Genomic DNA, 27,143 nt, shown 5'->3' with positions numbered 1-27,143 from the left:
TAACAAACATACCATCCCTAGCTCTTTTTACGACACCCTCTTTCTAGGATCTGCTTTCATTCAGGGGCTGCTACAGAATACCAGTGCTTCCCCAAACCAAGTTCTAAGGTGCATGAACTATTCATAAAAGTTCTATAAGGAGAGAGGGACAATTCTATAACCAAATTTGTCGTTTTGCTGAGGACAAATTCGAACCACAGGCGCACAAGACTGAAGAGAATCAGTTAGGTATTGTATGAACCCGGCCAACAATTCAACAGCCATATCTCAGAGTGATTTTGTTGCTCTCTCTCTATTCCTTGTTACACAGAAAGCTCATGAAGCTATAACATTGTTTCTTTGTTTAAAAAATAAAAGGCCACTGAAAGAAAAGCGAATTACTTGTGATGGTAATAGAAGTGAAGAGAAAGTGAAAAGGCCTACAGAAGTGGTGCTTCTTGCCCCAATACAGATACCTGGGGAAGAAATTACATTCCACAGAGCTACCTGTAAGTTTAGAAACTCATGATCATCCTTGGAAAAATCTCTCATAAATGTCAAGGGTCTATTATATATCAAAATGGTCTAAGTGTTTAGGCATCATGGAAATAAACTGGACCTAACTGTAGATCGCCCTGAACAAAATCTTATCTTACATATGATGGAGGAGAAATTTCTCACACAAGTGGGGGGTCCATTGGCTTAGGCTCTAGAAAAAGGGGCGCAGGGGTACTGTGATATATTATGGTTGGAAGGGTCTTCTGTCTGAATGTATTGATGGAAATCGGGTATTTTGAATTGGAGAACTGAGCATCCAATATCACCTCCAGATAGGTTCACACTGGTTCGAATTTGGCTTTTGTAGAACAGCCTCTGATGGCAGTTTAAAGTAGGGGGCTCCGAGGGAGCGCTCTCATGAACAAGGGCAGGACTGAACTGCTGGATCCTGAGAGGACCCACAAGACACAGGGGTACAGAGCACAGGTAGGAGGAGTCAAAGTACACTGACGTAAGTGAGGGCCCATGGACTTCAGAGACATGGATCCAGTTACTTCCAGGCAGTGAAAGCTAAAGGCAATGGAGCCTGCTGGCCTCCTGCTGAATAGCTCCCCTGGGTGGCTCAGCATCCGTGTGATTGCACCGAGGGCCCAACTGAGGGCTGACTACAGATCACCCCAGACATTAAGACACATTAAGAAATGTGTCCAAAGGCTTCCAAACAAAAATGCTTCCTTTTAAAAATCACGTAACTGGGGCTTCCCTGGTGGCGCAGTGGTTGAGAGTCCGCTGGCCAATGCAGGGGACAAGGGTTCGTGCCCCGGTCCGGGAAGATCCCACATGCCGCTGGGCCCGTGAGCCATGGCCGCTGAGCCTGCGCGTCCGGAGCCCGTGCTCCGCAACGGGAGAAGCCACAGCAGTGGGAGGCCTGTGTACCGCAAAAAAAAAAAAAACCAAAAAAAACCCACGTAACTGTCCTTTTAATCCATCTTCTTATTTAATTTATATAGCTTTTATAAAACTCACTAGTCGCTTTCTAAAAAAAAAATGTTATTGGGCTCCGAGAAGGAAAGGATCGTCTAACTTTTCCCCAAATCTCCCTAAATCTCAAGGTGCTTCAAATACTAGGGACTTTCCCCTCTTCTCTAGAGTTTTGATTTCCCATGGAAGACAGCCATTTAGAAAAGTCACTAGCATGCAGATACATGCTGTCAAACTTTTCTGGCCGCACAGTTAAGGTCACATGTAGGTGTGTGAGTGGAGAACATCTAGTACCAAGACTATAGCTGATTTCCACCTAGAGTGACCAGCAAAATATAGACTCTTGCAAGAGAGGTCAGACCCTGCCATCTGGAAGACCAATCACAGATTGATTGGCTTTAGACAGAGGTAACAGGCGGGTACATAGTATAGCCCCATGGGACCTGCTCTTTCTAAATTTGTGGACAATCGGTTCAGAGAGCTACCCAGATAGTGACAAAAGGGAGCCTGTATCACTGATCCCTGTTTCTCTATCACAGTATATTTTGCCCTTTTAATGGCAAGGAACACTTGGGTATACTAGACTGGTGGGATCAAGGAGAGGAAAGGAAAAAAAAAAAAAAGCCAAGACAGCAAAACATAAGACTAAAAAGAAAACTCGATGAAGGGGAAGAAAGAAGGAACTCAAAAGCAGCCACATCTCAAACTTTTGTTTGAAAGTAACTGTAGACCATTCATATCACATGTCAGCCCTTAATGAGGTGGCGTAGCTGACTTGGTCACATTCGTCTTTTTTCCCCGTATCTACTCAGTTCACCTCCACGAATCGCACCTGCCTTCCAGGGCTCCTCCCACTTGTCGCCCTCCCCACGCGGCCTCCTAAACACAGGCCACTGATCTGATGGCATATTTCAACCCTGGCTTTGATGAAGAGGGTCAGTTTGGCACACAGGTGATTTCCTTGTAGATTAAGAACATTTACTTTCTTCCTGCTGGATCCCTCCCAGAGATACCATCAAACCTCTACCTACGCAATTACTTTTCACAGGTGGCTGTTTTGCCTCCAGTAAAACTACCTTCTTTCTCCTTCTGCAAGTCAAAGCAGAGCGAATGCACATGAAAACATTTCAGATATGAAATAAACACTTTCAAAAAGACAACTATGATGCAATGTACCGTTCCTGACTGACCCAAGTCATAGAATGAAGTTCACACACCAGGATCAAAGTTGGGAGGAATCATTTCTGGGAGAAGGGGTAGAAGGAGATTTGGGGGGGATAGAGGGCAGGAGGAGGGGAAAGAAGGTTGGAGATAAGGAGAGGAAGAAAAGCCACAATTTATGCTGGCTCATAATCAAAAGGGGTTTTCCGAGGACTTTTCTCCTTTAGCAAACGCTTCCTGTTGGAAGTCTGTACTCACCATACACAGAACTGAGAGAGAGGGATAAAAAGATGTTCATACACGTGAACAGTAGTGGCTGAGGAGCCGGTTGTGTGTTTGTTGGTTGGTTTTGTTCCTGTTGCACCAGGACACTTTCAACATGAAACTACCAAGTTGTGAGATGTTGTTTCTCTGGTCCTTTTTCTAGGAAAAAGCTCCAATTTTTGAGGCAGCCACTTCCAAAGGAAAAAAAAAATTCAATGTCGACATAAATCCCTTGAACTAAACATCTGTTTAAACTGTTTCTAGGTCAGGGGTCTAAAACTGTGAGACGCTAGGGGTGCAGACATGATTTCTTTCCCAAGGCCTCCAAGTGCTGCAGCCTGCACACATACCGCAATATTGTTTAAACATCTGGCCTGCTTCCCCCAAAAGGAAAGGCCTGATAGGGTGGGTTGCTGTGGCTTTTTATTTTAACCTATAACATGATATTGTTACTTGTGCAGCCTCTAAATAAACTACTGTTAAACAAGGTTTTGTTTTTCTTTTCCATTAATGTATTATTTAAATGTTTCAATGGCATTCTGAATGGCATAGGGGGGTTTGTTTCACAAAAGCTGCAAACTCAAGGATGATCATAAAGAAATGGTTGCCGTCAGTTCTTCCCTGTGCAGGAAAACTCTTCCAGGAATTTTCTCCCCCATTATTCTCCCTCATTGCTCTGACAAAATAGAGCAGATACCCTGATTTTAAGTCAATTTCTATACCTGTATTTGTATATGGAAAAAAGACTTTAAAATATTAAAACATAAACTCATTCCAAAAAGGTGGGGGGTAAAGAGAGAAGAGGGATGCAGCTTCCCTTGTGGCCTGGCTCAAACTCCTGATATATACGGAATTCAGCACCGGTGACATCAAAGGGAGCTGAGTGGCCGTACACAGGTTTGCCACCTAGATTCCTCATATTTACAGCTCAAATCACCCAAAGAATTTGCCTTATGTATTCGTTATGGAGAACAATTATGGATCTCGGTGATTAAAGAGCTTAGGGAAAGCAAGAGGGAAAGTGAGCCCCAGACAAATGGAGCAGCACATTCAGTGAAAGTGAAAGTGAACGGTGCAAACGAAGCCCAAATACCAGAGTTTGTGCTCAGGCTCTGGCAGCTACTCATCCCCCAGCCCCTAGAAACTAGTATTGCTACTGTGTCATGTTTCTGCCCCTAAAACATGCTGGAGGTAAAAAGGCAATCCTAGAAAACTCCCAGTTCAGTGAGAAAGAGTGATTTTGCTGATGTAGGGCAGAACAATAGTCCATGGCTGTCAAGTATCATAAAGGGATTAGAGCTGTGTTTTGATTTATTTTAATGTACAAAGGAAGAAGGGAGACAAACTTCAGAGGGTTTGCCTCTGGCCCAGACTTCCGGCCTTAGGGAAACAAATTTTCCAGTGAACATTACAGAAATGTAGAAATGCTCATTTAAAAGCGACCAAAAAAAAAAAAAAAAAAAATATATATATATATATATATATATATACCTTTCTACTAAGACTAGATATATGTTATATTATAAAAAGTCAAATGCTTTTTTCCTCCCTCTCTGCTACTAGGGGAGGTGGTCCATCACACACCACTGCCCAGTCAACAGCCATTCTTATATCCAGGGAAGATTATCTCTATACTTAGGTCACTTTTTCAAAATTCAAAAGTATATGTCTGGGCTTCCCTGGTGGCGCAGTGGTTGAGAGTCCGCCTGCCGATGCAGGGGACAAGGGTTCATGCCCCGGTCCGGGAAGATCCCACATGCCGCGGAACGGCTGGGCCCGTGAGCCGTGGCCGCTGAGCCTGCGCGTCCGGAGCCTGTGCTCCACACCAGGAGAGGCCACAGCAGTGAGAGGCCTGTGTACCACACACACACAAAAAAGTATATGTGTAATAATAATGTTTTTAGGAATAAAGAAAGTAACTACAAGAGGTTAAATAATTATCAAAATAGAGGAACCCCTAATGTCTGTGTACCTAGGAGCATTTAGGTGAGAAAAACACATTTTACGATGGTTTCTCAGGAAAATAAAAATAATCAGCGATGAGTTTTTATGTGTCTCAGGATTATCCAGTGTATAAGACGACAAATATTTTCATTAATTATTCAAAGGCTCTGTTCTGCTGTCTTCTGCTACAACACTATAGAGATACTCTTTCCTGACTATGTCTTATTTTCGACAGACAGTATTTCTAGGAAATGGAGAAGAAAAGAATTTCAAACAGTCCTGAAAATATGAATTTTTAAATTCCAATCACAGGTTGTTAGAGCCAATAAGAAACTTGAAAGGAAATCTGGGCTATCCCCCCACCTAAGGCAAAGTCACACCTAGAGCAACCTAAGCAGATAATCATCTAATCTAATTTTAAAATAAATCAGGTTCCATAAATTCCCTCCCTAACACATTCCTGTGCCTAACACCCTTCTACTCACGAAATTCCTTTTCAAGTTACAGCCTAAGCACATTCAGTCATCATCAAGTGAATAAAAAGACAGATTTAGTGGATAACATGAGAAACTCTGTAAGATCAGCCATAAAAATTACTGGATCAGAACTGATTTACTTTGGCTAGGTATATGTGGGCCATCACAACAAAGTCCTTTGGATCAGGATTCAGCGCAAAGGCAGATGCTTCCCACTGTGGATTGGAGATTATATCATATTTGCAACTAGGAATATCTATCTATCTATCTATCTATAAACCACAAATAGTACCCAGCTATGAGAGAGGTATTATGGACTTAATATTTGTGTACACACCTTCCCTAAATTCATATGTTGAAGCCCCAAACCCCAGTATGACTATGTTTGGAGACAAGGTCTTTACGGGGTAATTAAGCTTAAACAAGGTCACAAGGGTGTGGCCCTGATCCAAGAGGATCAGTGCCCTTATAAGAGGAGACACCAGAGATCTTTCTTGCTCTCTCTCTGCCCTGTGAGGACACCATGAGAAAGCAGTCACCTACAAGCCATGAAAAGAGGCCTCAGAATGAAAAATAACTTGCTGACACCTTGAACTTAGACATCTTGGCCTCTAGATCTGTGAGAAATAAATGTGTGTTGCTCATTCACACACATTTGGTAATGGCAGCCAAGGTGACTGAGACAGGAGGCATATCATGAACACCCTTATGTTGATGACATGTCCCTCTCTTTAGACACTCATTTGTCTTCCCTGACATCTCTGAGACAGAATTCCTCTCATGGTTAGGATGACTCCTTCTAGTTTATTTCATTCATTTACCAAATGTGTATCGAGCACCAGCTATGTAGCAGGCATTGAGCTCCATGTGAGATACCTTTGTGAATGAGTTTACAGGGCAGTGGGGAGAAAAAGAACGAATGAAGCAATTCTAATACTATGTGATAAGTCCTATGACAGGGAAGTACAAAGTGCTGTAAGAGCCCAGAGGAGAAGCTACCATCTCAGACAAGGGAGATCGACTTACTACAGTACAAAATGTTTCAGATGGGCCCTGAAGGATGAATGAGAACTAGTCAGCAAAAGGTTGGGGAATGGGGGTTTTGGTCTGATGACAGTGTACATACATGCTGTGGGCTGGGAGATGTGGGTTCCTCTCCCTTAGTCACTCACTGTAGACCTCCCTCAGGGGTCCATCTGCAGCCCTCAGATCTTCTCTAGAAGCAATCTCTCCCTTAATAGCTCCGTTTACTTCCAAGTCTTCAATTATATTCAAATCTGAATTCCTAACCAGAACCCTCCTCTTGTGCTCTAGCACTATTTTTATTTTATTTTACTTATATATTTTTGTGGTACACTGTTGTGGCCTCTCCCGTTGCGGAGCACAGGCTCCGGTCGCGCAGGCTCAGCGGCCATGGCTCACGGGCCCAGCCGCTCCCCGGCATGTGGGATCTTCCTGGACCGGGGCATGAACCCGTGTCCCCTGCATCAGCAGGCGGACTCTCAACCACTGCGCCACCAGGGAAGCCCTCTAGCACTATCTTTAATTGACTGATCATCATTTCAGCAGGGCAGGTGACCAATAGCTTGTCTAAAATCTAAGTCTTTATCCCTTCCTCAGATCTGCTGTTCCTCTTGGATTGCCCATGTTTGCAAATAGCCCCAGGCTTCTCCCAGTGGTGTAGCCATCTTCTCCTCCTCCTCCCCCCTTACCCTCCATGTCCATCCATCACCATACTCCCTTTCCTCAATATCTCCAGAATGTGCAGTCAGGTCCCAAGCATCAGATTTGAAGACTAACCTATATTGATTTATTATTACAAATAATGACTTGACACTTCACTTAATCGAAAGCTGCAAAAATCCATGAATGAAAACACAAAATCCAAGAGATAAAGACAGACAGGAAGTGGAAGTTGCTATCATAGAATCCAAACAGAGATAAACAGACAAATGAACACAAATTTTGAGCTCTGAGCTTTCTATCATACAGGGAAAAGAAGATGACGAGACTGACTACACAATTCCCATCACAGGATGAAAAGAGGCATGCCAAGAAATCTGGTGCTTGGAAGGGATTTCTCAGAGACATAGAATACTAGGGCGTTGAACAAGGGAAATAGAACAACGTAATAGGAAAAAGCAGGTTTTGTAAAATAAGCGAAGATCTTCTACCTATGGATCTTTTACATATAAAATATTTCTTAAATATTTCATTTACAGTGAAGCCACCTAAGGTTAAATCATGATTCTGCAAATTCAGTCTACACAGGAGTACGGTGAAATGTTTCTTATAGAGAGCTCTCTAACAATCATGAAAGCCTCACCTGTCCCTGAGACCATCTCTGTAAGTGCAAATGCCTCGGAGGGATTTTTAACCAAAGCTATGTTTGTAACTGAGGTCACAAATTAGTACCAAACATACTAGGATACTAGACTACTTCTCATCTTTTCCTGTGTCATTTCCTCAGCAAGGCTTTCCCAGAGGACCTTATCTAACAAAGACGCCTCCCACACCCCAGTTTAATCTATATACTGACATTGTATCATTCTCTTTGTTTCCTCAAAGCAGCTACCACAATCTGAAATGACTTGTTTATTAACTTGTTGATTTGACCTGATCATTCTTCCCCAACAGAAGGTAAGCTCCCTGAGGGCAGAATTCATGTTTGTCTTGTTCAAAATTATATCCACAGCCCTTAGAAGTACCACTGGTTTGTAGCAGGTGCGCAATTAAAACTTTTTTAATTACTGAAATGAATAAGGATGTAGTCTATGCTTTCTGTTTTAAATCTTTGTATGCTGTACCCCGTACATATGGAAAAGACAAAGATAATATTTTATATGAAAATTTTAAAGCTTGGCTTAAAACGTCCTCTTCCCCGACTCCATTTTCTCCCTTCTCCAATCCATCTTCCATTTTGCTGTCAGAGTTGCCATCTATAAGACAATCTAATTATAACTGCTCAAGATTTGTGAAGAGCTACCCACTGGCAACTCTTCATAGTGGCAACTGAAGCCCTCAGCAACCCGAATCTTTAAGCATAGTCTTCTACAAGTCTCTTCACTCTTTCCACACAAGCGAAATCTACTCACTGTCCCCCCTGGTCATTCATGGCCCACAATCACCAACATGCCCGTACCATCATCTCCAATGACTTACCTTTCCTTGTGCTAATCCCAGCATCCAGGAGCCCCACTCCTCACATTCCTGTCTGAGGAAACTGTACTCATCTTTCTAGCTCATTTCTTAAGGCACAAGAGCCTTCTCTGGATTCTTGTGAATTACTAAGTCCCTCCTCTCTTCTCCAATAGTACTTTTTACCTGTCTGTATGGCACTGTCCACCATCTGTTCTATACGATTTAGGTGGTTAGTTTTATGCTTCTGTTTCCATAACTAGATTAGATTATGAACTCCCTGAGAACAAGGACCAACAACACTTCATTGATCTTCATAGTTCCCCAATCTTTAGCACACTGCTAGGCATATAGGAGGCACTCAACAAATGTTCATTGAACTTAACATCTGCATAATTAGAACAACTCAAGAGGCATTAACGGTGACTGCTCTGGATTTCAGTTTTACACAGTTGAAGGCCTGGGTGTAGCACCACCATTTACTAGATTAGCTGATGGATTTCAATTTTGAACAGTTGAAGGCCTAGGCACAGGGAAACCATTTACTATATTAGAAGTGTATGATTGTCTACTTTACTAGCTTACAGTATCATATTAGTAATAGCTGCATGTAGTTCTGTTGCAGAAAAATTATTTATGTTCCAGTATACAAATACGCATTTTTTCCTAACAATGACTCATGTTACAAGGTGCTCTACTATATTAAAAACATTTTTAGAGACTCCGTCCGTAGACCGAACTTTTACTTTTTAATCTGACATCACATATAACACTATATCTCATTCTGTGCAGATTTAAAATGATTCAGGGACTTTTTCAGCCGCATTTGCTGATAAAAAGACAAAATTTTCAAATTCGGCATCAAATGTAAAACTAGTTTCTTTCCCTCTCTTTTTTAAGATTACAGAATTCTGAAAACCTTATATTTGAAGAAGTTTAACAACTCTAAGTACTTGGTTGAGAACTAAAAAATTGTGCCATTGCTTTCAGTACTACTCCCCCGCCAAGATTAGGTCTGCCAAATTACAACATCATCTCCAAAAGCACTAACAATCAACAGAGAGGGCAATGAATGAATTCGCCCATATGCATCTGTCAGGCTATTGAGCGATAAAGCACACAGGCCGAGAGAATGGTCTTGAGACACATGTGTTCTTACCATCTACACATGGTGCAGCAATGCACTTCACACATATGACACACCTGAAGCCTAATTCTGCATATGAAGAAGAAAAGCATTCATGCCGACTCTCAGCACAACTCACGTCGTATCAGTTTCACAATTGGTGGCTTTATGTCACTTTATGTTCCATATGCCCGTATGTCCAAAATATTTTTCCTTGTGACAAATGATTGAGACATAGAATCAGGTATTTTTTTGAATCAGAGAGGATACTGGCTTTAATCTTAACGCTAACAAAATCTCAGTCACACTAAAACAGAGTATTTGGGAACAGATTTGTTTGCCTTCTCAGAGCTAGTTAATTTTTACTTTAATCATACCTCAGAAGACTAAAGAAAGGAAAGGAAACTGAACTGCATAAAAAAACAAAGTGGCAAGCTATGTATATTAATTTTACATTAGATATTTTGGAAGGGCAATTCATTATTTATACAGGTGTTACCTGACCCCTGTCCAGGGAGTTATTCATTTTAACCTATTAATAAGCACACTATAAACAACAATGAAAGTTACGTGACCTTACACAGCTGTCTCCAGCCACTGTACTTCCATCGTTAAGGAAACTGTTAGATGACCCTGTTGTCAGAACACACTAAATCTGTCTGAATAAGGGAAAACAAGACTTTTTCTCCAAAGGATAAAGCAAAAATTCTGGGCAGAGTTGCCGCTCCCACTGTACAGTCACCCTTGTTATTTATCATTTATTATTTACCTATGGTTTTCGTATAAGCATTACAGGAAGCTTTTATGCTGCTTGTGGCACATAATCAGTTGCTTATTGCCAAGGGAAAGACTTTTTCCCCAGAAAGACAATCTGTGCACACACTAATTTGAAAGACAGGATAGGAGCTGCAAGTGTTTTAATAGCCCATTATCAAAAATTATCCCTTGGCTATAAAATCCCCAGACCATTGGCTTGAGATCAGCTCAAAGAAAAATGAGATTACAGAATTTAATCTCGTGAAGGAGAGTGAGAGATGAGTTTTAAACAGCCTTAGATCACCAAAAAAAAAAAAAGAAAAAAAAGAAAGAGAAAAAAAGAGCAGACAGAACCGAGATCAGCTTAGCTTAAACCTTCCACATGTTTACCTCATACAAACCTGACATGTTCCAAGATTGATTTTAATTTTTAAAAGTATGCTGTTACTTTGCAACATTTTAATAAAGAGTGGGGAAGGTTCAGAAAAAAATTATATGGTGAGGTGACAGGAAACAAAACAGCATTTTGTCTTAAATTTGCACAATCTAATTTATAGCAATAAAGCAGAACCTATGAGTTCTGGTAAATGTCAGGGCTGTCATGTCCATTACATATGTGGGTAGGTATGAAGCAGAGTCTCCGTAGGCCCTTCAAAAATTGCACACAGCCGCACTAATGCAAACCAGAAGTCTCAGACTGCTGGATGAACACTCGGATTCATTCCCATGTGGATATTTAGAGAGGGTGCCCTCCAACCCCACCCCATCCTCATTTATGTACATTTCAAGAGACCAACAGGAGGCCATAACCATGGAGGCAGCTCGTGAGAAGACAACTCCCACCCCAACAAAATCTGGCCCAACCCCTGTAAAGCAAGCAAGAGGCCTGTAGAACCTCCCTCTCCCCCCCTCCAACCTCTGCTCTCTTACATCTCCTCCCCCCTCCCCTCCCCTCCCCGCAAGCATCTGCCTTGCCCAGTCTCGCCTGGGCCAGCTCCAATAACAACATCTGCTTGGCAGCTTTTCAAGCCCACGGATAGTTATCTAACTGAGGCTTTTGTGCTGTACTGTTTATTCTATGTGAAGAAATGCCTCCTTAGTTGAAAGAGTACTTTAGAAAAACTGTGCAGCTATTAGCAAGTGAAGCACAAGGCTAATAACCCCCACCTGCTCATCAAATTAATTATGACATCTGAGTCATTATAACTCAGAAAGAAAACACGACTGCAGATTTGTCACATGTAGGAATAAACATGTATTAGGACCAGAAAAAAAAAATCAGACCAAGAGACTCAGCTGGACAAAACACACGCTTCCACCTTGCAGAAACTGGAAATATGGATCCTATCTTCCCAAGTGAACTGATGAAAAAGGATGAGTGGTTGGCCAGACAGCCACACTAATGTTAAATGAAGCAACATGAGATAAAGTCAGGGAACATGGAACCTCAAGGCGAACACTTAAGGAGTCAATAATAATTTCTTTAAACAAACCAAAACACAATACAAAGCCATCCCACCAAAGAAACTATGCTGTTCAAAATGAATGTGACCCCCCGTCACTTGGTCCATCTTAAGTATACTCGCAAGGACCCAGGAGAGAGAATTCTTTCCTCTAGGTACAGAAGGATATTTTAGCAATGCTAGTAACAGTCTAGGAAGAAAATACTTTCAAGATGAAAATAAAAACTTGTCATGAAGTTATTTAGCATTTCCTAGTTTTATGAGTGCATAGAACTGGCATTGTCAAAAGGCAAATTCTGTTCAGTAGCCATAAAAAATATTAAAATTTAAAGTCAGACATTTAACATCATATCTCATAGTCAAGAATGTTTTGCTACTATTTCATAGTATTGAAAGTGGCAAGTTTTCAGTGTATTTTTTCAATAAACTTAAAATAGCTAGCAATCTCTTTCTTATTTGTTCTATATATTTCTGGCATTTGCAATGATAACATATCTTTTAAAATATCTTATCCCCAAATTTTGAATGTTTTTAATCGTGATTTAGAATACAAGTAAATTTTAACAAAAGTAAAATTGTTTCAAATAGAACATGATTTAATAGATGATGACCCAACCAATACAGCCATGGCATATTCTTTGTCGTTATTTCAAAAGAAATAAAATTCTGAAAAAACATTTGCATGAAGCACAATAAAAAGCATTCCCACTTAAATACTGGCAACTATAAATGTAAAGCCTTTTCACCTTTCTGCGGTATCTTTACTACTGAAAGAACTTTTTTTACATTTTTGGAGTCCTTGCGCTGCCTATCAGAAAACACGAATCCTTCTTTAAGAGCATATTACTATTTTGCTAAATGATATCAGCCTACTACATTTTATAGTCTACCTCTAGGAAAGTCGTCCCATTATAGCAACAGCTATAACCAGTTCTGGCAAATAAAGTTCTTTTCATTCTGTTTTATAAGAAGCAAAACCCACAGAAGAGTTCATTTTAACACAGAACACATTAAATTTATAAATCCTTTGAGGTTTAATATAAAATGAAAGCAAGTCTCAGGAAGCAATACAATTCGTTTTTTTCTCTCTCTCTCTCAGTAAAACAATTTTGTATCAGAGTCCAGCGCTGAGTTGATTTATGTAAATGTGTTACTTAACCTCAACTTAAGATATAAATCCAGAGCAAACATAACAATGGCAATCCTGACACTCTACTTTGCCAAATCAGAAGATTTAGTCAGCCTAGACTAAAAATGAATTAAGATTATATGGAGAGTGTCAGTCCTAAGTCAAGAAAACATGCACAGCCAGAGCAGGCCAGGGAGATCACTCATTAAGGAATCAGCGATGCTACAGAGCAGTTGCATGTCTGGGAAAACACGTTCCCAGTTTTAAACTCCGCGGCAAATCAAGGCACTCTTTTTGAATGGGTGCATTTTCTGTTTCTTTCCACATCATCAATCCTGAAAAGAACCTCAGCTCTCTGTTTATTATCCGCATAACTGTCCACATGCTGAGCTGAAATAGGACTTGCGTCCTTAAAGGTAACATGGGCCAGTGCCCCAGGTGGAGATGGACTCAGGGCTAGGAAGAGTTAATGCCTCCCTCCTGAAAATAATCTCCAAGTTGCTTTTTAACAACTGCTTCCCACAATTATCAAATTCCTTTACCATGACAGGTAACAGCTACAGATCCCAAAGAAGTATGATTGTGGACTCTCCAGCAGCAGATTTGTCTATGTCTCCTGAGACACACACACACACACACACACACACACACACACACAAGTCACAGCCATGCTGGTCAGGCATGCTGTACAGAAGTCTGTCTGGCCAGGCCTGAAAAGTCAATACATTATTTTGTGAAAAATATCCTTAGCAAGTATCAGTATTTGTTGTTGGTTGGCCTTTGCAAATTCTAAAGGCCCACCAGAAAGAGGGCTACAGAAACCCCAGCGGTTCCCAGATCATACACAGTACAGGGATTCTCGTAGCCACTTAATCTCAGCACGCATCTCCACCCCTACTTCCTTCCCAATGGTATGTGGTCTTGAAAACACAAATGTTCACGTTTCCTGAAGCTAAGCTGCAAAGGAAAAGTCCCCTCCCAAGAGGCTGAGCTGTAGGCCCTTAGTGCCCCTGAAATTGTTCACTCCAGTACAACATGATGTGACACTCACCACAATTAGCCACAGGGAAACAGTCTTTTTTTCACCTCTGATGTCATATAATAGATAAATCCTTGATTTGAGATTGTATCAGTGAGCCATGTTATCTACAAAGTATTTTAGGAAGAGTTTAAGAGGGCCACATTCTTGCAAGGCTAATAACTTAAAGTGTCTAAGGTGCTGGGGTTCCTCTAAATCTCATCTTGAGATACTCTTGGTTGAGGGGTAGAAAATGATAGATGCAAATGATTTTTCAGAAATTAGACATTTTCACTGGTAGTTCTTCATTCTACGTAATCCTTTCTTCTCTCATTCTCTACCCCTTCTCTGGCTGGCATTTTTCTTCCCTGTGTGCATACACACGCGCGCGCGCACACACACACACACACACACACACACACACACAGGAAGACAGCCATTAATATTAAGAACAGTCTTCTGTAATGTTTTTCAGAATTTCTCAGGGGCTTAGGAGGGCTGCAGCCTTGCCAAAATTACAAGCTTTCCTCTAGTCAGAAGGGATGTCTTTTCAAAGCCCAGCCCTCATTTTTCAGTCTGATGTAAGTAAATTTACCTCTGTGTGCTGAGCTGAGCAGCTTTTCTTTGTCGTTTTTGTTTTTCTAATAGCTGCTGCTCTGGCAGAGCTATTCATTTCAAAGGGAAGTTAGAAGCATTCTTCACTCTTCCCCTTTTAGATTATTTGCAGTTACTGACTCTTCTGAAATCTTAGATTGGAACAGAAACCTAAAGCATAGCACCATTTGAATGCAGCAAATCACCAGCATTCCTGGGATCACATTTCTCTAGAGCAAGTATTCAATATGAGGCATAAGAATTAAGTCTAAATAGGTTAAAATTCACAAAATAAACAGGGAGCAGTATCTGTTTTAAACAATGGTTCTCCTCCATTCTGATAGCATGTTGAAGGATAATAATCTTTTGGAAACATTGTTGAAGCACCACACAAGAGGTGGCAGAGTTATGTTTGTTTTTTAGCAAAATTAACTGATTTCTTGAGAAAATCAAGTCAGCTGCACAGAGACAGTTAACTTTTGGAAACATTGTTTAGGCAACCAGTAAGAGACAGTGAAGTTCTGTTTTTCAGTTGATTTATTTCAAGAAAAAGTCAAATCAACAGTCCCAGACCACTAATCTGATAAAATCTATGATAAAATCCAGTGGATGAACCATCGCTTAAAGTTCTTAATCTGTCCCTGCCTCAGTCTATCCAATGGACCTTAGTTCACAATGGTGGACAACACTTTTGGTCCTTTTGCTGAGGGTTTACATGGACTGGGCCAAGACGGCCTCCCCCTCCCTAAATGCACCGAGGTCTGTAAATTCTCCATCTGTGTCACGTATTTACATGAGTAATCCAGAGTGCATTACCTTGCTGGTTACCTCATGTTAACTTCTTTGTCAATCAGCATGCACCTCCTTTAATGAACACACTTGGGTTAACGATGGTTTTAGGGTCTTCGTAATTGTCAATCTCGAAGTCACAGTAAGAGATAACAGAAAAGGGATATCAGTGCCCTTGGAGTGAACAGTGAGGACAACATACATGGAGCCCTGGTGGGGGGACCCTGCCAGGCCAGAAAGACTCTCATGACTATCTCCTGAGTCATCCTATTCACCAGCATTGCCTTGAAGAATAACGAACATGTATGTAAGTGAAAACCCTTTTACACACTGGGGATTAAGGCCTCAGCAACTTTATTTCCTCGTTGTGCATATTTATCTGAAAGGTCATGAGTATGGTACTGTCCATCATTGCATGCTAAGAAACTGATGCAAAACTAAGCCTGCAGGAAAGGGGAAAGATGCTACCTTCCTGGGGCAATTTTCAAATGTCACTACAGATAGATAAAGCAGTGAGAACGAACTCCTTCTTCCCCTCCTTTCCCCATGCCCCCCCCTTTCTTTTGTTTTTTACTTTTGCGTGAATTCAGTCACCTTAATCTAATTCTATTATGCTTAATGAAGCCAAAAGACTAAAAGTTGTTGATGTTCAAACCCCTACCAGTATACCACAAACTTCCTTGAAACTAGGAAGAAAAGAAAAGAACTCATACTGAGAGAAGACTCTCAACCCTATACAATAGCTCAACCTATTACCAATTTGCATCTGTAATGTGAGAAGATGCTTACAAAGAATTACATGGTCAGGTACTTCATATTCATTTTCTGTTGTTTTCTTAATTAAGCCCCAAAGTTCTAGATTTACCATACTCAACTTTTGAGTATGAGATGGAGAGCCCAGCACTGATATTCTTTGGACTTGAGCCATTTAAAATGTAATGGAAAAAACAGTTGGGGAAGGATCCCATACTTAAGCCCAGCTCTCCACTACCTGTTGGGTGACGACTTAATGGTTCTCAGCTGTAGAATGGGGACAATATCTATCTCACCCAATTGAGATAAATATTAAATAAGATACTGTAAATAAAAGACAGAAGTGTAAATAATTTATAAAGTATACTTTAAGCCCTTAATAAGGAAATACATTAACATAATCCACATGCAATTACCTTCACAGCAGTATGGCTTGCAATTCAAGGGATAAAAGGAGATGAATGACTGAAAGGGATGGATCTGAGAAGGCTGAGAGGTAGTGTCCAGGGCATTATTTGTGGAGTCAGACAGGCTTCAGATTAACCCTGCCTTTGCCACCTCCTAGCTGTGTGACTTTGGGAAGCTTATTTTAAACTCTTTGGACTCTCATTTCCTCTTCTTTAAATGAGGAATAATAATGTCTATCTTGTAAAAGAAGCTGGGATGTTTAAATAAAATACTACACATAAAAGCCCCTGACTTTAAAAAATAATATTCATGCAAGGGGAAGTGGACCACACCAAAAATTTCTTATGGACTGTTTGTCTTCCACATCTGTCTTGTTAATGCAACTTCATGTAGTTACCTTCTAAATATCTTCAAGTATTCCGGATTATATTCAGATTATGTGCTTTTAAAAAGTGTATCAAGCAGAAACGTGGCAAAGGAAAAATACTTTTGTAAAAGAATAAAGTATCAACTTAGGAAATTTCTTTATGGTGCTATGAAGAATTTGTTTTCTTATAATGAGTTACTATTTGTGACCCATCTGTAAAAAAATAAAACCTCAAAACACATTTTAAAATAAATAGGATATTTTAACCTTCCTAAAGGATAAACCGTTTTATATGTTGTGTTTTGGGGAGCTTTTTTAAGTAATACGCTTGTACTTAACCTGAAAGGAAAATAGAAAGTAACTACCCAATAATCAGCTATATTTTTTGCTGTCTACAATTCAGGATTTTGAAACAAAGTCCTCAAACCCCTCCCCTGAAACAAGTATAATACATATGGTTTGCTAGCATAACTTATTTTAAGCATCTTTGGGCAATATGGATGTATGCGCACGCTCACACACACGTGCACACACGCAGACACACACACACTAAAATTTTTGAATCAATAAGTCATTTGGAAGAATCTCCAGAAGTGTGCCGAGGCATGTTTTTGGTGTTTTGCCAAATTATGTGCTTCTGTTTGTGGCTTTCAAATATGGATTAGACAGACGCACAAGCATGTACTGCTTGGCAAGTAGCAACAATGGTCTAGTCTGAATTTAGTAATATAAGCTTTTCATTAGTCCTCTTAGGTGAAAGAAAGAATTAACAACAACTTGTTTGAGCTCTACCTTTATATCCCTTTGTCATCCATTCTTGTTCACTTGCCATAGATTAGAAGCCAAAGGAATTTCAGATGTCCTCTGCAGATAGACCTAAAGCAAGGGCTTCAAACAGGGGTTCAAATGTCGAGTACATTTAAACTGGAACCTGAACTTTTGTTCATTGTTAGCCTAAAGCTATAACTCTGCTTTTTCAAATTCCCCCCTGTACTTGAACATCCAATGTGCCCTCTTTTTTTTCTGACAAAGAAACAAAGACAGAAATTACCTAAAGAGATAAAAGGTCACTTGAGATTTCTGTTTCTCATGTCTTCAAATTATCATACACAAAAGTAGACTTCTACATGACAAAGGGCTCACAAAGATGTGTCTGTCTCTATGACGGTTTCTGGGAGAAGCTGTGTCCTTAATGCCCTGTTTACACCACAGTCACTCCAAACTTCAGGGGTCAGCTTCTCAAGACTATGGACTTTGGCGCTAAATTCAGAAACATTTCCAAAGCAAAGTGAATCCCAAATTCTGTCACAACCATCCTCATGACAGTATGTCTTTCTAACCAGGACCAATAATCATTATGATCGTTGGCCCTCCTCCAGATCACCTTAGAGAACACCAAGGGACATTCAATTGATTTGTAGTATTTGACGTTTTCTTCTGTTTGCGCATAAGAATAATCCTGATATCTAATAGAAAAGTTCACAGGAACCAAGAGGTAAAAAAGCTTAAATGCTGACAGTGGCCCATTGTTAACTGAGTCCCCTGTGTGAAGCTACAGAAAGATTAGTTTATACAGCTGCTGCTATTTGTCATGACACTGCTAACAAGAAAAATGTGTTCAATCCAGGTCTTACTTGGGACCTCTAAACCTGGACAGTTCAACGGTCTGAAACATATGTGGAAATCAACAAACAACACTATGGAGAAGGAAGACCAGTGTATCCCCTCTGGTTGTCTCAGAGGCCAAGGAAAGAAAAGATGTGAGCCTCTGTGTGAGCACAGCCTAGAACATTCAGATTTGGGGTTTAGAGAACAAAACATGTAAAACAAAGGTGAGCTGGGGATTGGGGCAGGACCCTGTAAGGAGCATTACTGAGGTGTAATGTTGGGACTGCGCAGTAGGGAATTCAGACCTTTAAGCTCAGCGTGATTCATAAACGGTGACTTTCTCTGGAGAAAGGGAAAAACCAGGACTCAGAGAAAATATCTCCAGTCAGGGAATGAGACGAAAACCATGTCCTGTGTCCCCTACATTTTCCAGCAGTAGAAGTCTGCTCTGCCTATCAACTATAGGCACACTGAGAAAAAAAATGTGTTAATCAACTTTAGATTTTCAGTAAAACATCGAAGAGAGGCTAAAAATGCAAAACAGGCTCGATACAAAAACATTATCAGTAATACGTATTAATCAAGGTGTCAAGAATAAGTCAAAGTTCATAGTCTCAGGAATTTTTCACTTTAGTGCATTAAGAGAGGGTAGACAACAAAAATATATACATCTATATATATTTACACACACACACACACACACACACACATATATGAGGGGAGAGCGCCCAATTCAGTTCACAAAGCCCTTCCATACACGTTATCAAAATTTATCCTCTGAATGACTGTTAACCCTAGCACCATTTTAACAGATGGTGAAACTGAAGCTTAAGTATCAGCAACATAATGGAACCAAAAAGGGAAGCCAGGTCTCCCACCACAGCTCTTACTTCTATATTAATAGGAGAATATTATGTCTACCGATCCCCATGAATGAAAGAAGTGTATCAGGCCTGAAAACTGTGAATACTATTTTCAACATTAATAAACATATTCTCAAAGTTGTATCCCCTTTCCATTACCTTCCACACAAACATTTTACCTAAGACTCGACTGCCAAGCTTGAGAGCTTACTGAAAACCCAAATATAGGGAAGTTGAGGCTAACAGCGATCAGACTGTTTCCATAGAAATGGCAGGTCAAAGGGCTTCAAGGACACTTCAGGGAAAAGAGTTCTGAGGCAGGAGGAATTGAAATACCATACTTCAGCGAACAAAACATAAATCTAGTTTGAGGTAAGTTGCTCATCTACAGCTCAATGAACCTTAGACATGTTCCTGGATGAATATTTATGGGCCATACCATGTGTGGCTTCTAATCTGAAGTTGCTCCTTCTACACACTCCTTTCCCACTCTTCCTCTCCAGTTCATTATCCTATTAGGAGCTGGCTGAGGCGGCCATCTTGAGCCTCATGGAAAGTACAATTACCGTAAGGCTCCCGACTGCAAACAATGGTCTTATAAAAATAATGCAAACTCAAGAGGTGAGAATGGAGTTAGATTCCTTTTGCATATTCTTCATCTAGAACAATCCTCCTGCCCCCACATCTTTGGTGCATTTGACTAAAGCATCAAAATACACTTTCAACATAAGTAGCAGAATTGCTTTGCGATCAGCTGAAGTGCCCGTTCCAACCCTATTAACTTGATCCAAGATGGTACTTCAAAACGACACAGTTTGGAAATGACAGGTAGAATCCAGTATCCTATTTCTGAGGAAGAGAAATTAATCTTGAGTCCTATATATCTAGTTTAGTACAAAGTCTGCTAAAGAGGTTATTCCTATCCTGGATTAGCTTCACTAAGCCAGCTTAAGATCTGATCTAAAATAATAGATTAACAAAATTGCCTATGTCCAAATCCTGATTCCACCACTTACTTGTTCTGTGACCTTGGACAGCTGATTTAACCTTTCTGTTCCTTGGTTTCCTTACAGGTAAAAAAAAGATAATAACAGAGCTTGCCTCACAGGCTTGATGTAAGGAACAGTTGACTATGTGTGTGTGCATACGTGCATTCAACACATAAACCCACACACACACTCACAGACTCAAGTGTTTAAAAAGAATGCTGGTATCTACTCACTCCATCAAATCTTTACTCAGCTGTTGCCTCCTCAGTAAGACCTATCCCCACCAATTTTAGCAATTCAATGTTCCCTACCCTTGTACCCCCATTTTATCGATTTTAAAACTAGATGCGAGTATTTCCCACAAGATCAATGCTCCTACGTTCAGTATTCAATTTACAATAGTAACATGCCTTAAGAAAATGAGGCATCTCATTGGCAGTTCATAAAGAATTCCATTCCTCCATCAGCCAGTGTTAGAAAAGGTAGGACCCAGAAGACAGCTCGGGGTGGGCACATAGGTAGGGTCTGTGGTTCCTTGGAGGACGCATCTCTTTTGTGACCGATGGAACACTCTCCTCAGTAAATAGCCAAACAAAAACAAAGTAACTCGAGATATGGAGAAGGCCCGGAAGGGTTACAAACCCAACTGACAACAGTGGTTTCCTCAGAGGAGGAGCAGAAATAGACCAGGAGGAATTTTAGCTTTATTTATTTCAGCTTTTACAATGAGAAACTATTTAAGTATCACTGTATAACTGAAAAATGATATTTAAAAGCCTGGATATAGTGCTACCCAAAGTCCTACTCTGAAATGTGTGACATTGAAAGAAGTCTGATATTTCTCAGTGAACACTATAATAAGAGTGAGTTGCAGCACTTATGTAAGGAAAAAAAAGAGAATAGTCAAATATAGTATGAAGCCCCTGTAAGTCTTTATGGTATTCATGTAAACTCTGTATGTTTTTTTGGTAAATATTCATTTATTCATTCTAACTTTTCCTCTGTGCACCTGTTTTCTCTATCCAGTACCAAAATACATGCACACGAAACCTCAAAACTGTGCATTGTTAGGCCAAATATCTTAAATACCTACAGACTACTAAAGGAAAAGCAAATATTTTATTGTTCCACAAGCATACTGACACGCACTTAAAGTGAAACAGACAAAAAAATTTAAGGGTGCCTGAGAGTTTATTTATGTTTGAATAGAATTTTCTGCTACAATAATTCTGATGTTCATTTCATATCATATAAGACCCACAGCTGAACACACCCGTAAGTGTGTTCACTTGACCCATAAGTGAATACACACAGTTAAAAGAATGATTTTCTATAAATTAATCTCTAGTTCTATGGTTCAATACCAAATATTCTTCACATTTATGGTGGTTCCCTTTCAATCACCTCTTCCAAACTATGGACTCAAATCAGTATTATTTCAAAGGCAAAAATTCTCTTTTGTATTTTACATCGTGGAGGCCATTAAAAATATAAAAAGGTTTTCTCATAGCAATTTTTCCGGAGATTTATTAGACTGCAATACCTCACACGCAAAATAAATTAGTGATCCATAAATTGCATTGCTTCTTCTTTGCTGCAATACGTAAGGTGAGCCAAAATGGGAAATTACATATATTTTTCTAGATGAATCCTGTCAAATAATCATGAGAACAGCAACAAAAACAAAACAAAAACAAAAATCTGCATTGCAGTTGCTAACTTGAACCATGCCAATGAACATTCAAAAGATTAATCAAAGGCTTGACAGTTGTTAACAGTTCACCATGGTTCCCACAATTATCCAATTAAACATATAATGCAAATAGTAGAAGTCTTATGGGTCCCATAGAGCATGAATATCAGGCTGCTTCAGAAAACTATTAACTGTAATGTACTGTCTGCTGAGTCAGAAGAAAGTGAAAGGAGAACCAGTAGGTTTATAGAGGAAGGCAAGCAGAAGAAAAATAGAGTGGAGAGACACGTAACTCAACCACCCTTTATGTGGTCATATAAACACAACAGACAGTGGTAAAATCTAGAAAACAAAACTTAAGTAACAATTATTGTAAAACCAAAAGAATGCAAAGCAATGATTTTACCCTATAATTCCTACTGGCTGCACGATACCCACAGCATACTTCAACCACACTTCTCTAGTTTGCTGCTACGTTAGAAACATGGATGTAATTATAGTTGTTGGCTTTTGACTCCGTCTATAAACCATGCAGAGATAAACTGCTATTAGTGAACATACCAACTCCATATAATTGTGTTTCGACATTATAGGTAAAAACAGTGAGAAGAAAAACTAACCACAGCAATTATAAACAGCATGCTCAAGGTCATGTCAGGTCACTTATGACCTTGACTAAACTGCTGTAATCCCTAAACTGCATTTTCACACGTTCAGATGCACGCACACGCGCGCACACGCACACACACACGCAGGTGAATATCCCATACTTGTCTTTTTGAGGAAACAAATAAAGTGAACATAAAAACTACTAAATTATATGTTCAGAAATACCCAAAGAAATACAAAATATGTACTGTATCAGTCAAATATCTGTACTTTTTACAAAACCATTATATTTTAAAAATCCAAACATAAATTTTAGAAGAAACATTTTGTGGTAGGTGTTCACTCTAAAAAAACACTCTATTTTGCAGCTGTATCGACTCAGGGGAAAAGAAGAATTGAGGCTATTTGATCCAGTATCAAAACTTCTGCTACCGTATAAGTTGGGTTTAGGTTGCCTTTTGTGGAGAGTAATTTTTAAATGCTGAATCCATCTACTTACACTTATAACATTTCCGTAATGATTATCCAACTATTTACCTCATTTTATTGGCTACAGACAGAACTATTACATCCATTTCTTTTCTTTTTATAATTGTCAGCCTTCCCCTCCCCCAGCAAAGTGGTAGCAAAGGGCATCAAGAGGGCAATAAATACTCTATAAGCATTATTTAAGCATGATACTCGGGAATAAAATACAGTATTGTTTTCAACGACTTTTCCTCTAAAGTATAATATGGTTTGTACCATCAGCAACAACGTAAGTGTGAAAATCACAATAACGTTATATTATATGTGGTGGCCCACATTGCAGAGGACCAAGTTATAAGTGAAGTGATTCATTTTCAGAGATTATCTATAGAAGTGGCAATATACATACATAATCTTTAGTATGTGTTGATGCCATTAAACTCATCTCATCTATTTGTATATTTCTTAAAAGTATACAGAGATTTGTTTGGGGTTTTTTCCGTATGCTTTTCTTATTTGCTCTCCTTAATATGCTGATCAGGAACACAAGAGGATTTGCTTTTATTACAGATCAGGAAACAGGTTCCTGAAGGTGGGCTTTACTTGCCCAAAACCACAGGACAAATGAGAAGCCAGGGAGCCAGGTGTGCAGGGCTCCAGTGCCCAAATACCCAGATTCAAATCCCTGCTCTCTCTCTTACCCACTGTTGTACAAACTCGGGTCATGGCTGAACCTCTTTCTGTCTGAGTATTTCCACTTCTAACAGAATGATGATGATGCCAAGACTGATGGCTTCCATGTCAAGTACTGGTGAGGATTAAATGAGAAACTCTATGCAAAGCCTTTTAACACAGTGCCTGGCATATAGTAAGAGCTTAATAAATATTAAATGTTGTGACCTTGTTATGGTTACTGCCATCTTAGAGCCAGCTAAGACAACTTTGACAGGGTTAAAAAAATAAATAAATAACCCCATAAGTATCAAATCCAGAGATTAAAGTTTGGCACACATCCTAAAAGAAAACTGACATAACTAAATATCCCTGTAACTCTTGACTAGTGCGGGGAGGCTGGGGGGTTGGCAGGGCCTGGTCTTAGGGAATGAACTGCACTGGCTTTTCTTAAAGGTTTTCTAACAATATACTCATTGATTGTGTCATCCCACCATTCACTGGACACAAGTTTAAGGAATTTAGATTAAAGTGAGAAAAAACTATACAAATTAAAACTGTGGTGAAATGGCAACAGTGCACTAGTGTCTGTACCCACTTTATCTTGAAGATCAAAGTTCCCCTGTCTTAACTGCCACATTCCAGCCCAGACAGAATAGTTTCTGTGTAACTAACTGGCAAGTCTAGCATCTTGACTGAAAGTTCACAGTTAAGGCTTTAACATAATGTCTTGGAGGACAATGGACTCCTCATTCAGGGCAAGAGCAATCCCGATGGTGTGCAGGGCTGCACGAACTCAAGCTGATTCAGCCTGGGCTTTCACTGGTCTTTTTATAAAGTATCTCTGAAAATAAATCAAAGGAATAGGAAGAGAAAAGTATCTACATTCATGTCTGGGGGCAAATATATAAAGCCAACATGTTTAAATGTTTTGAGACAATGTCTAAGAACACCAGAGAAATTTCTGTCACTTGTTGCTCACTGAGGGACAGAACAGCAGTGTCTGAGGAACAAACCAATGCACATCTAGGCAGCTAGAAAGAAGAAATATTTACAGTGCACAGAAAAAATATATGTAATTATTTCTCACTCTAGGTAGGAAGGACCACACTCAGATTTGGTGACAGCTCTTTAATTGACAGGTGTAATGATTATAAAATGCAACTGACATCCCTTGAAAATGAAGAAAGACCCTTTAATAAAAGAAATCGTTCTACTTGGAGATGATTAAAGAACAGGCTTTTTAAATGGAGAAGTAGTAGTAGTGAAGTTGGGAATATGAGATGTGAAGGGGACAGTCATGGGTTCAAAACTTAGCTCTGTCACTTACTTGCTGTCTGACTGGAGAGTTATTCAACATATTTAACCTCAACTTCTTCGTTTATTAAATGATGATAATATACCTACTTCTTTGGGTAACTATAATGATTACATTAAATAATTCATGTGATACACAGGACATTCTCAACACACTGTAGTTATTTTTGTTATTGCTACTATCAGTACCAATTATTACTACCATAACAATAAAGCAGCAATAATAAGAGGGATCCCTGTCTTTTCTGAAGAGAAAGCAGAGTCATTTCTGGATCCTTCCATCACATTATCCTTCTCAAAGTCTCACTGTCCTATCTAAAAAGGAAATGAATCCATTGAACCAAAAGATCAATGAAACACATAGGAATAGGGGATGGAGGAGTGTTTGCTCTGCAAACCCTAGGATGACTTACAAATCTCATAACCTCTGATCTAAATAATCCACAAAGCAGGCACCAAAAATTCAAAAATAGTTTTGTCTCTGTTTAGAAAAATTCTACAAAGAAACTATAATGGAAATCAAAATACCTGTCCTTCATTCACGTACCTATTTTCTTCAGAAAACTCTCATCACAGAAGGAACCCAGAGTAAATTTACTCAGATGTAAGCAAACGTCAATGAACCTGAGAAAAATGTCCCAGCTCTTCTAACAAATAATAATGACAGAAGAAAAAATATTCTGAGACTTGTAAGGAAAACCATTAGTTTAGCATGGCATGAGTAAAGTAGGGAGGGTTTTTATCATAAACCAATCATAAAGGCCATGATGCCTATTCTTGAAGAATTGGATTACCATGTATGGCTCTTGACTTGCTTAATCCTCTCTTTAAGGCTGTTTTATCTTCCCTATGTATCCTTTGTGGTCTACACAATAAACACATCCAATTTCAGGGTCTCATACAAAAGCATACTAGAATAAGAGGAAACAACAAATGAGAAAGAATGCTTAGCTTAGGAGAAAAGACTAGCTGGGAAATCACTATAACTTTTACTTTCTATATCCGAATTAATTATTCAGAATTGAAAGAAACAACTTACAAGTCAAAGATAAAAAAATGATCATTTCAATCCTTTTTAAAATGTGTGAATAAGTTAAAATGAGCTTATCTTTTTAACATGCAGAGATTATTCCTCACTCTATAACATTTTCTTTTATTCCTTCTGCCCTAATGTGAATAGAGTAACTTCACCATCTAGAAGTAGGGTTAAGAAAGAGCTCCAGAGACAAACCACACGGGTTTAATTTTGCTCTGAGTCACTAAACTAGGCCACAGAGTTCTCATTTGTGAAAGGACAGTAAAGTACCTCACATGGTTAAGGAGGGATAAACCAGTCACACAGATAAATCTCTCAAAACAATGCCTGATACATAGTAAGTGCTCACTAAGTGTTAGCTGAACAACTATATAGTAAAAAGCATAGTGGAAAATCACCACAGCCTAGAAAATCTTACCTTCCTTTACTCAAACTATCTGTTGAGGCTGAAGTCGCTAGGTAAGACCTTTTCCAAGTCATTAACTCATTTAGCCCTACTGAAAGCTTTTAAGATTACTATCCCCATTTTACACAGAAGAAATGGAGCCTCGGGAACTTTAAACACTTGGTGAGAGTCGTACAGCTAAAAATGATAAAAACAGGGCTTCCCTGGTGGCGCAGTGGTTGAGAGTCCGCCTGCCGATGCAGGGGACACGGGTTCGTGCCCCGGTCCGGGAAGATCCCACATGCCGCGGAGCGGCTGGGCCCGTGAGCCATGGCCGCTGAGCCTGCGCGTCCGGAGCCTGAGCTCTGCAACGGGAGAGGCCACAACAATGAGAGGCCCGCGTATCGCAAAAAAAAGATAAAAACAGAGTTTTAGGCTCAGTACTCCCAATTCCAAACTTATGACACTGTTTTCATGGCTCCTTCCAGCAAATTTCAACTCCCTGTGCTTCCAGTCACTTCCTCCAAAATCACAGTCACCTCTCAGGCTGCCATGTTAGCTGCAAAATCTGCAACAGATCTGCTGACATCTGAGGAGCTGGAGAAATTACTGAGTGTACCTCCAATGCCACACTTCTATTCTTCTGTTTCTTCTATTTA

General features: G+C 39.7%; 1 protein-coding gene across 6 annotated transcripts in view; it reads right to left on the bottom strand.

Annotated features, from left to right (window-relative positions):
- Positions 1-27,143, bottom strand: part of NFIB (nuclear factor I B) — a 229,066-nt gene that overhangs the window by 175,910 nt on the left and 26,013 nt on the right. The gene's annotated exons all lie outside the window — the stretch shown is intronic.

This window comes from Delphinapterus leucas, chromosome 6 (genome assembly GCF_059928025.1).
Source record: "Delphinapterus leucas isolate spDelLeu-1000000601 "Yukka" chromosome 6, BTC_Dleu_Yukka2, whole genome shotgun sequence".
NCBI classification, from domain to species: Eukaryota; Metazoa; Chordata; class Mammalia; order Artiodactyla; family Monodontidae; genus Delphinapterus; species Delphinapterus leucas.
Note: the sequence above shows the minus strand (reverse complement) of the source record. Positions and strands in the feature narration are given on the sequence as shown.